Here is a 10,689-nt window from a genome sequence, read left to right on the forward strand (position 1 = left end):
CTACCTTATTCATGGTAGACCATTTGAATAATCTGTCACTTTGATTTGAGCCTTCTTTGTACCAGAATCCAAGGAAGAAGAAGAATGGGGGAAGGGACAGAAAGCAGTTAGAGAAGGAATTAGAAACTAGAAAACTTTGCTTGCTCTTCCTTAGGTATCCTTGGTCAACTTCACAATCCTAAACCCAGAGCCTCAGAATCTAGGGATATAGGAGGAATCTGACTGCCCAGGAAAGAAATTTGAATATGTAAATAAAAACTTTGGTAGTTTAAAGAACTAGAAAGCTTTTCAGAGCTGTCTTCCTGCTACTAATCCAAGGACTATTCAGACCATCCTATCCAACGGGAGCATGTTTCTCCTAATATCTAACAGATCAAATGCATTATTTTTCTCTTCTTACTTGAAGCCTTATTTGGATTGAGCTGACTAACCCACAGGAATCTGCATGGGCTGGGGCCTTCCTGTTGCTTGACTTTTGAAGATGAGCCTACCTTCCTAAGTGTATCTGGACGATAAGGAGGTTGGGTCTGGTTCTTCTTACTTTTCCTCTATCCTCTTAAAATGCTTCATTAGCTAGGATCTGACAACAGTTCTCATCCGACCTCCAAAAACATTTTTATGCAGCAAGTTACATTTTCTTTTCTTAGTCTTTTCATTGAAAGTAACCCAACAGATGGAGCAACTGAAAGATATTTAGGTATTTCTCATCTTTAGACAGCAAAGAAATAAACTTCTGGTCATAAATTTAGCACTTTCAGTCTAGTTAAAAAAATTACAAACAACAAAATGCACAAAGTTGTAGTAATAATAAAGATTGTTGTGAAGCCGAAGGAAAGTGAAATGACTTTTCAAAATAATACTGGAAAAATCTAAAATGAAAATTTGACCATATAATTTATTACCCAAAAGAGCAAAGCTCATATATTTCATGTAATGAATTCCTGGACACTGAAGGCCAAGCTAAGAGTAATCTTAGTTAGATTCTAGTACTTGCTCTGTATTGTTGACTTTATGAATTACTTTGGGACTTAATTTTTAATTCTTTGGGTCTCATGACTTTTTAGCTGGAACATTGTAGCTGTTGGAACTTCTGTCCCTTTTAAATATTCATTGATACAGAAATGCACTCAAACACATGGACAATGTCATTCATTCACTATAAATCAAAGAGAAGGCACATATTGCCATCTTTTGAACAGAGACTTGTAGGAGTGAGTCATTTTTTGAAGCTGTATTAAAGTTGTCAAGTTCCTGAGTTTCCATGTAAGTGCACTGAACCAAGAGTAGCTTCTTGGTAACTACCCAAAGTCAAAAAACCTGGAGAGAGGGAAATACAAAGAGCATATGCCAGTACAAACATGAATTATCCTATTGACATGTTTTTAACAAGATGTTTACTTCATAGCACTCTGTTTGGCAGAACTGACTTGAAGGTTGCCAACCAAAATGGTTAATTAGTGCTTAATCAAACACTGAAAATTAGTGGTTGGTTCCTATCTTTGAGAAGGTCTTGTGTCTGGAGTCTTTTGAGTGAATTTGGTCAGCTTAGCCATTAAGTGAGCAGTCTGAAGACTGCTAGGATCTCACCCCGAGTTCACTACTTAGATCAGATGAGCACTCAGAACTGCTCTTCTCCTTAGGATGTGAGACTCCAGAATGGAAGTCACAGATCCCACCTACAAAACCTGAATTTACATTGGATTTTCACCTAGGGATTGTTTCTTGACAATTTTTTAAAGTTGTCCGTTTTTATGTCAGAGTTCTTTTCTTACATCTGGTATCTCATATCTTTTCTCTTTTTCTTTTTCCTTCCTTCCTTTCTTTCTTCCTTCTTTTCTTCCTTCCTTCCTCCCTCCCTCCCTCCTTCCTTCTCTTCCTTCATTCCTTGATTCCTTCCCTCCTTCTTTCCCTCCCTCTTTCTTTCCCTCTCTTCCACTTGTTCTTAAACATTTTATTTTCAAAAGCTGATCTCATGTTCAGTTTAAGGCATAAGAAACTGTTTTAGGGATATATCATATTTGACTAGAAAGGTCTCCAAAATGCAGAAAATGAAAAGATAAATGAAGGGAAGTGTTTAGTATATTTTCAAACTTCTAATAAATACAATCCTTTTACTCCTCAGATTTATTTGTCCTTTATAATCAAAAACAGAATTGCTCAAAATCCAACATCTGTTGGGGGGTTCTGTGTTTAATTAGCTATTTTTTCAGATGTCCATGACCTTCTGTCTTTATGCAAATTTCTCCTTTCTCTTTTCAAATATCCTTACTGGTCTATTTCATTCTGTAGAGCTTCTTTCCTCCTGATATTTTTTAAAACCAAGGATTTCTTTTACTTTTTAAAAGAAACCTTTATTAAACTTAAAAATGTTTTTTCTCTAATTTATTTTAAGTGTAGTTGATTCATTGTTTCTAGAGTTCATGTCTAAAATTCATGCCAGTTTCTCTGTTTGGAAGTAGTTAATGGTGCCTTATCTTCAGGGTAAACTTTCCCCTCATTTCCCACTAGCCCAGCCTTATCATCATGGTCTTTCATGTTTTCTTTGCTCATGTTATTTTCTTCACTTTCTGTTCTTCAACTGGGTGTAACCAACCTTATTCCATATAGAGTTTCTTGTAACTTGTTTCTTCAGGGCATTTCTGTAATACTTTTATACACATGGATCATAACAATTTTCATTCTGAGGCATAGTTTCTTGCTTAAGTTCCTGTGAGTCACATGATATAGTGACTTTATTGACAACAAACAATAGAGCTATTCTTCTCTGTAATCCCTGTGCTTGGCACAGAGTCAATTTCCAAAATGTATGCCAACTGAATCCCTTAATGTTAAATTTCTTTTTTCTATATCCTGGTTTATTTCTTTGTAAGAACCATAAGGATATGCTGCAGCTGTCTTATACTGGCTTATGACAGCTGATTGTTAAACTCACGTGAATTTTGCATCTTTGATATTAAAAGCTTTATTTATGATCTTATAATGGAATACAATATATTTAAAACAAATGCAATAAATACTTAAAACTCATCAGTATATAGCTATTTTGTATACTTAACCATTATCTACACTCTTGCAGTCATGTATACCTACCATATCTGTATGGTAGAAACACTGCATCATGGTATGCTACTGTGTATACTATCCCAACAATGAGACTGAAACTGACCACCAAACAAAAAGAGCAAGCACAAATCAAGTCTCAATTTATTGTTTTATTGATTATTTAGACATGAGAAAGTAGTGGAGAAGATGTTAATAAGGAAGCTTAAACTTGAAAAATATGTTGTATGTAGAGCCATTACAATGTGAAATCATACCTGAAGTGGAGGAAATATTTTTCCAGTATTTAAAAATCATCATCTCATTCAATGAAAAACTTTCTTATATAATTGATGAGCAAATGAAGTTTCAATAAATGTCTCCCTCATTTTATTTTTGTCTTACTCGTGAACATAAATGCAAATACCAACCTTCAGTCATGTTCTAAACTATACTCATCAATTGCCACTGTGGGTTTGGCTACAGAAGCAAGGGTCAGGTGAAAAATCAAAGAAAGCATTCATTTTGTGAGAGTTAATTGGCTATTTAGAGTTTAAAATTATGTCATATACTCTCTATTATTTGCAAACTTTTACTAAACACCCTTTATATCAACAAATTATAATAAATATATGAGTATATACTATATATGTTTACTTTTTTCAAAGATCTTCTCTCATATATATAATATTTGGCTACTCATCTTTTCTTTCATTTATTTCCTAGTCCTGTTCTCTTTAGTAAGGATTTTTTCCTTTTCCTTATAATGTTAACTATTAGTATACAATATCCAAAGTATAATTTCATGACATTTAATAAGTTTTATCCACTACAGAGTTAATGTTCTAAGTCTTGGTGTTTTGTGATTATTTGTTTTCAACTGGATTGTTACCACTTGCTACTAAAAGTGTCTAAATGATTGTTCACCTGGAATAACTGTATACCTCACCCATAAATGGCTTCATCAGCATCCTGTTTCTGTATAAGAACGTATGGAAAGTAGACTATGATATGTAGCTTTAGATATGACAACAGGCATCATAGGGTAATTTCCCTTTAGATATAACTTTTAAATAATTGATCAAGTAAGTGACATTTGGGTTGTGTAGTCAGTGGCACACATTTAACTTGATATAACACGATTTGTTAATAAAACACTTTCCTGGCAGTCAATGGTAGCTCTAAGTTTTGTGGGGCTTGAAGCTTATTCTATTTTGTTGGCCCACTGTACTAAAAATACAATTATGTATAAAATATTAGGTTACAAAAGTAAATATTTAATTATAATAAAAATAAGTGAATTACAAATTTTATAAATATGACACACAGCCACAAATATTGCAACATTAGGAAAACTAACATAACAACTCATACTTTCTTTCTGTATGGGGACAATTTTGTAAAAATATCTTCTATTCAAAGACAGAATGATAATTTAATCTTTCGTCTATAATAGTGATGAAATGTGTTTTTATCATTGAAAATATTTCTTTCAGCTTCATGACTTGTTATTAGAAATGTCATGTAAATTATTAGGATTATTGTCATATTTCAAATATTTTGTATACATATTTCATATATATTTCATGTATTTCAGAAAACCTCTCTCATGTAACATAAGAATTCAAGTTTGGTTTTTTTTTTTGACAGTGCTGGAGTTTGAACTCAGGGCCTCACGCTTGCTCTAGTGCTTGAGCCACTCCACAAGCCCTATTTTTGTGTTGGGATTTTCAAGATAGGGTCTCATGAATCATCTGCCAGGGCTGGCTTCAAATCCCGATCCTACTGATCTCTGTCTTTTGAGAATATTGAGAAGCTGGGATTACAGGTGTGCATCACCGGTGCCCAGCTCAAGTGTGTGTGTGTGTGTGTGTGTGTGTGTGTGTGCGCGCGCGCGCGCGCGTGTGCACGCACGCATGTGTGCATGTAGTGATTAACTGTAAATAATATTTGGACTAATAATAATCATTTACTAATGTGTCATTGATATCGTCTTGTAATGTCATGGATGTTTTATGTTATCTTTGTCAATGTCAGTGTTTTGTGTCAACTCAACACAAAAATCAACAAGTACGATATAACTGACCAAGGGAAGAGAATAGTGAGCAAAATTATATTCCAGCAAAAGCGAGCAATACAGTTTGGACTGGGGACAGTGTACAGGTAAAATGGGAGAAGGAATAGAGGGAAACAAAGATCTTGGAGCCAAAGAGGGGAAAGGAAAAGCTGTTAAGAGCTTCGGTACAATCATAATGAGGTCCACTGATGGATCACTAACAAAAAGATCAGGCCAGTAGAAGTGAAGAGAGGTCATAGAATCAGGCAACGCCAAGTGTGAATCCTAGCTCTGCCACTTAACTGCCACATGGAAGCTCTCTACCTATGACTTAACTGTGAATGAAACTGACTGTAAACTGTGGACACGTATACCACCAGAACAAACTAAAACTGTCTTCAAATCTTCAGCAGTATCCCACAATGCTCATGGCTCTTCTAACACCACTCAACCAGAGAGGAGGTGTGACACAGGGGAACCTGGAGCAGAAAGTCATCAATCCTAACCAATTACAGTGAAAATACCTTACCTTTTGAAACTTTGCAATTATCTTTTAAGACATGTTTCTGGATCCCCTAGGGCCTTAGGGAAAACTGTACAAATGAGAGGGCCTGAAGGATACTTTTATCAGCTTCACAGTAAATGAGCCCTGCAGGCAATGGCATGGTAGGAATGGCATTGTAGGTGCTCATATGTAACTGTGATAGCCACAGACTAAGATGGAAACTGAGGCTAACTCTGATGTGGCTGCCACCCTTGCTCTTCCTGTGCCCTTCAGTGGGAAATACTGTGACTCTGGAAATTGTCTGTCTTTAACAGTTGAAGAAAATGAAGAGTGCTTCTTATTGGACAATTGAAAAGAACTTGCAGAATGACAGTATTCGTTTGCTGCTTCTGGTAAACTTGAAATTATTAGAAAAGGTTGAGGAGAAAAGGAGAGACCACACTAACATATTATCCATAATGTATGGTCACTCTCAAAAATGACACATTTATTAATGCAAATGCAACAATACTATGAAACAGTGGTCACACTAAGAGGAAACCATGTACAGGAGGGGCAGGGAAACTAAGAACTTGAATATGGTTGATTTACTCCCTGTAGGAGAATGAATATAGAAATCTTTTTTTACATGATAAATACATATAATTTTATTTGTCACTTTAAACATAAAATATTTTTTAAGTTTGGTGAAGAAACACAGTCTGAAAGATAACACGCAAACATGATGTACTGTGTTTCAAGGTGAATATAGAAATCTTAAAGTGACTGAAAGTACCATAAAAAAGGGACTAAGGTAGAAGGAAGAAAGTTAGAGAAGATAAACCAATTGGGGTTATAACACATATGTACATATATGTACATGAAAATACCACAAGGAAACACCCTGTGTAGCTACCTTTATTTCAAGCTAAAATGTCATGTTTCTTTTTATCTTTTCTCTTTTTTTCTTCTACAAAATCAGGGAACAAGACGTGCCTGCGGCGGAGTGTGGAGAGGGCTAGCATGAGTGGGAAGGGGAAGGTGATGGGGAAAGAGGGTAGGAAGGTGAATATGGTGCAAAAAATGTGCACACATGTGTGTAAATGAAAGTGATACTTGTTGAAACCACTCCAGGAATTGGGGGAGGGCAGATAGAGGAGAACAGTAGAAGGGGTGAATTCATGTATGATATATTTGACACATTGTAAGAACCTGTGTAAATGTCACAATGTACCCCCACCCAGCACAACAATAAATTTGGAAGAACATTCAAAAATAAATAAATAATATAAAAATGACAACATGTAGGCATGACATACATGTTTTGAAAAATATAATTCCTTACTTTCTAAAAATTAGACCAAAAAGAAGTGTTTTTTACAAATGAGAAACATTGTATTTTCTGTTCATTAAGTTTTGTGTTATTGTATTAAATACTGAAACAACTAAAGGTTTGTTATGCAAGGCTTTTATTTTATCATATTACTGCCCCTTTGTATTCTTGCTCCATAGAATATGTTTTATTTCCTCTGCCTAGCCAGTGGTTGCCAGCTCTGAAAAAGAATCATTGGAGTCCTTTTTAAAAATATGCATTCTGTATGCCCTTAAGTACTTGTAACCTCAAAAAACAACCTAAATGATTTTGATGCATGGTGAGAGAACCAATGTATCAAACAAAATTCAGGGTAAGACACCATTAGTCTAAGCTTCCTCTCTTCCATTACTGTGCTAGGGTTTTGAAAGAAGAGTCGGAATTCAGTTTAACCCAGTCTATAAGCACTACAGCCCCATCTACTGGGAGGATGGGCCTTTAAAATGAGTATCTACTCTATTTTTCATAAATACAATTGATTCTGTTTCGGCCATTGGCAAAATAAATTCAATCTTCATTAATAAAAATTGCTTGCTGTGTTGGTTTGTTTTGACTGCTGTAACAAAAATTCCTTAAACTGGATGCCTTATAAACAACAGAAATTTATTTCTAGAGGCTGGGAAGTCCAAGATCAACGCACTAGCAGATTCTTTGTTGGTAAGGGCCTGTTTCCTGGTTCATAGCAGGAGCCAGCTCACTGTGTCCTCACACAATGAAGGGTTAGGGGATCTGTTTGGGACTTTTTCATATGGACACCAGTCCCATTCATGAGGGTCTTGCCCTTATGATCTAATTATTTCCAAAGGCCTCGACTTCTAATACCATCATGTTGATGCTTATGATCTCAATCTATGAATTTGGGGTACAACATTCATACTATAATAATTACTAAATAACATATTTTTATAAATTAATTCAAATTCTTAGTTTCTTGGCCATGGTCATTGTTAAAAGGAAAACATGGACAAATACAACGTATTTCTTTTAACATTGAAGATTATTTGAAACAAATATGTCATTTTATCTTTCTTTCATATCCTAACTTTGAGCTTCCTGCAAAGAATCTCAACTAACATCTGTTGACGAATAAGACAATTTTACCATACGCAAATAGTTAATGAGATAAAAACTCACACTTTGGCTCCTGATCTACTTGGCATGCCTTCCTCTAATGACCCATTCTCAAATTATTACTCTCACTTTGACCTTGACTAGTTTATCAAAGATCCATTTTGGAAGTCCATTGGCTTTAAATTCCATTGTTGTTGGACAGAAGAAGATGCAGTCCCTCAGTAGGGCCAGAGCACAAGGGAGCAGCCTTCAGAACTGAGCCTAATTCAGTTGCATCCAACAAGTACCATACTACAGAAAATATATTTTAAAAACTTTGATCGTTTGCCTTGGAAAACATGTAATAACATTTATTATAAGAATATCATCTTAAGTGAACTATCCAGGCTCAGAAGACCAAAAGCCACATGTTTTCTCTCATATGTGGAATATAGACCCAATACAAATACAGCAATATTATGAAAAACAGGTCATGCTAAAGGAGGGTCACATATGAGAGGCAGAGGGTAAAAGAAGGAAGTTAAGAAGGTAAATATGGTTGATGTACTCTCTATACAAGAATGAATACAGAATTTTTAAACCTGTTGAAACAACCATAAGAAAGGGACTATGGTAGAAAGAGGAAAAACAGAGGAGATAAACCAATATATAATATATATATATATATATACATGGAAATGCATAAGGAAACTCCCTGTGTAGCGATCTTAGACAAACAAAAATGCCATTTTTTTTTTTATAAAATCAAAGAACAGGAAGGCAGAACAGGTACTGCCTGGGGCAGGGGGGTGGTAACATTGGGAGGAGGGAGGGGGTGGGGAAAGGATGTGGGAGGGTGAATATAGTATGAATACTGTGTACCCATGTACGTGAATGGAAAAATGATATCTGTTGAAATAATTCCAGGAATTGGGGGAGGGGGAGAAAAAGGAGAATGGTGAAAGGGGTGAATTCACATATGATATTTGATATATTGTAAGAACTTTTGTAATTGCCACAATGTACCCCTCACCCAGCACAACAATAAAAAACAGAAGTAACATAATCTGTAATAAAGAGCACAGACTATGAAGCCAGTTAGCCTCTACTTCCTCATCAGGTTTCACAATCAACTCACCCATCCAGAGTAAGTTCCTTAATGCAGACATGCCCTAATTTCCTAGTCTGTAAAGTGAAACTGATATCAGTACTTATCAGAAGGATACTGTAAGGATTAAATGTGGTAATCTAAAACCACATTTAGATCAGTGCTAACATATGCTAGATGTTGTATTTGTTAGTTGTTATAATAATGTTAACTAATAATTATTTAGTAAATGCTTTGTACCAGTTATAATTGTAGGCCTTTATTTCTGGATATTATTGTAAGATATGAACTTTTCCCTTTCTCGTATTTTGTTGATTTATCATCTCCAATATAACTAAACAAATAGCCTATTTTGTGCTTAATACCTAAGGGGAGGCATACTATGGGAAATTTTATACACACACACACACACACACACACACACACACACAGTAGGAGTTGAAAAAAAAGTTGAGTGAAATACTAAAAACCACAAATCAAGAAAACTTCTTTTACTTCAACTGAGATCCAAATAAGATTCACACATTGTGACTTGTTGATATGTCTTTCTTTATAGAACTTCCCCTTCTATCTCTTTCCTTTATAAATATTTTATTAAAGATTCTAAATTTTGACATTCTGTAGTTTCTCATAGTCTAGATATTGCTAATTCCATCCCTGCAATGTCATTTGACATGCCCCTCTGTCCCCTGGGTTTCCTATGATTTGTGAATTTGACTCAGAATTGTGAAAGTTAGGTTTTATAAGGCTGTGTGTGGTAACTCAAGCCTGTAATCCCAGCTACTCTGAAGGCTGAGATCAGGAAGATCATAGTTCATGGCCAGTCTGGGCAAAAAGTTCACGAGACCCCATCTCAACCAATGGGAGGACACAGTGGCATGCACCTGTCATCCCAGCTATGTGGGGAAGCATAAATAGGAAGATCTTGGTCCAGGCTAGCCCAGGCATAAAGCAAGGTCCTATCTCAAAAAGAACTAACACAAAAAAGTGCAAGAAATATGGCTCAAGTGCTAGAGGGCCTGCTTAGCAAGAGTGAGGTCCTGAGTTTAGCCTTCAGTACCATCAAAAACAAAGGTTTTTGGTTTTAGGTTTTATATATAAATATAATTCTTTGCAAGACTGCTTCATAGGCAGCAACTTGTTTTTGTCAGAGGTACCTGATCTTGGTTGTCTTTGTCTCTGTGTTGTTGCCATCATTGATGACCATTGCCTAGGTACTTTAATTTTAATGAAAGCATTGATGTTCTTTTCCTAGAATACCTCTTTTTCTTTCTTTCTTTTTTCCCTTTTAAAACAAAATGGGCTTAATTATGACATTTTTGTACATGCATACAAGGTACTTCAAACATATTTGCCACCCATCACCCTCTATGGTCCCCTTTCCTCTTCTAACTGTTCCCCCTACCCTACCCCCCCAAAATAGAAAGTAGACCCCTTCATCTATTCATGAATTTTTGTTTGTGTGAAAACATGATATATGTCTTTTTGGTTCTGACTAATTTCACTTGACCTGATGACTTCCAATTCCATCCATTTTCCTGCAAATAGCATTTCACTCTTTATGTAAGAATAATACACAT

Source organism: Castor canadensis, chromosome 9 (assembly GCF_047511655.1).
Source record: "Castor canadensis chromosome 9, mCasCan1.hap1v2, whole genome shotgun sequence".
NCBI classification, from domain to species: domain Eukaryota; kingdom Metazoa; phylum Chordata; class Mammalia; order Rodentia; family Castoridae; genus Castor; species Castor canadensis.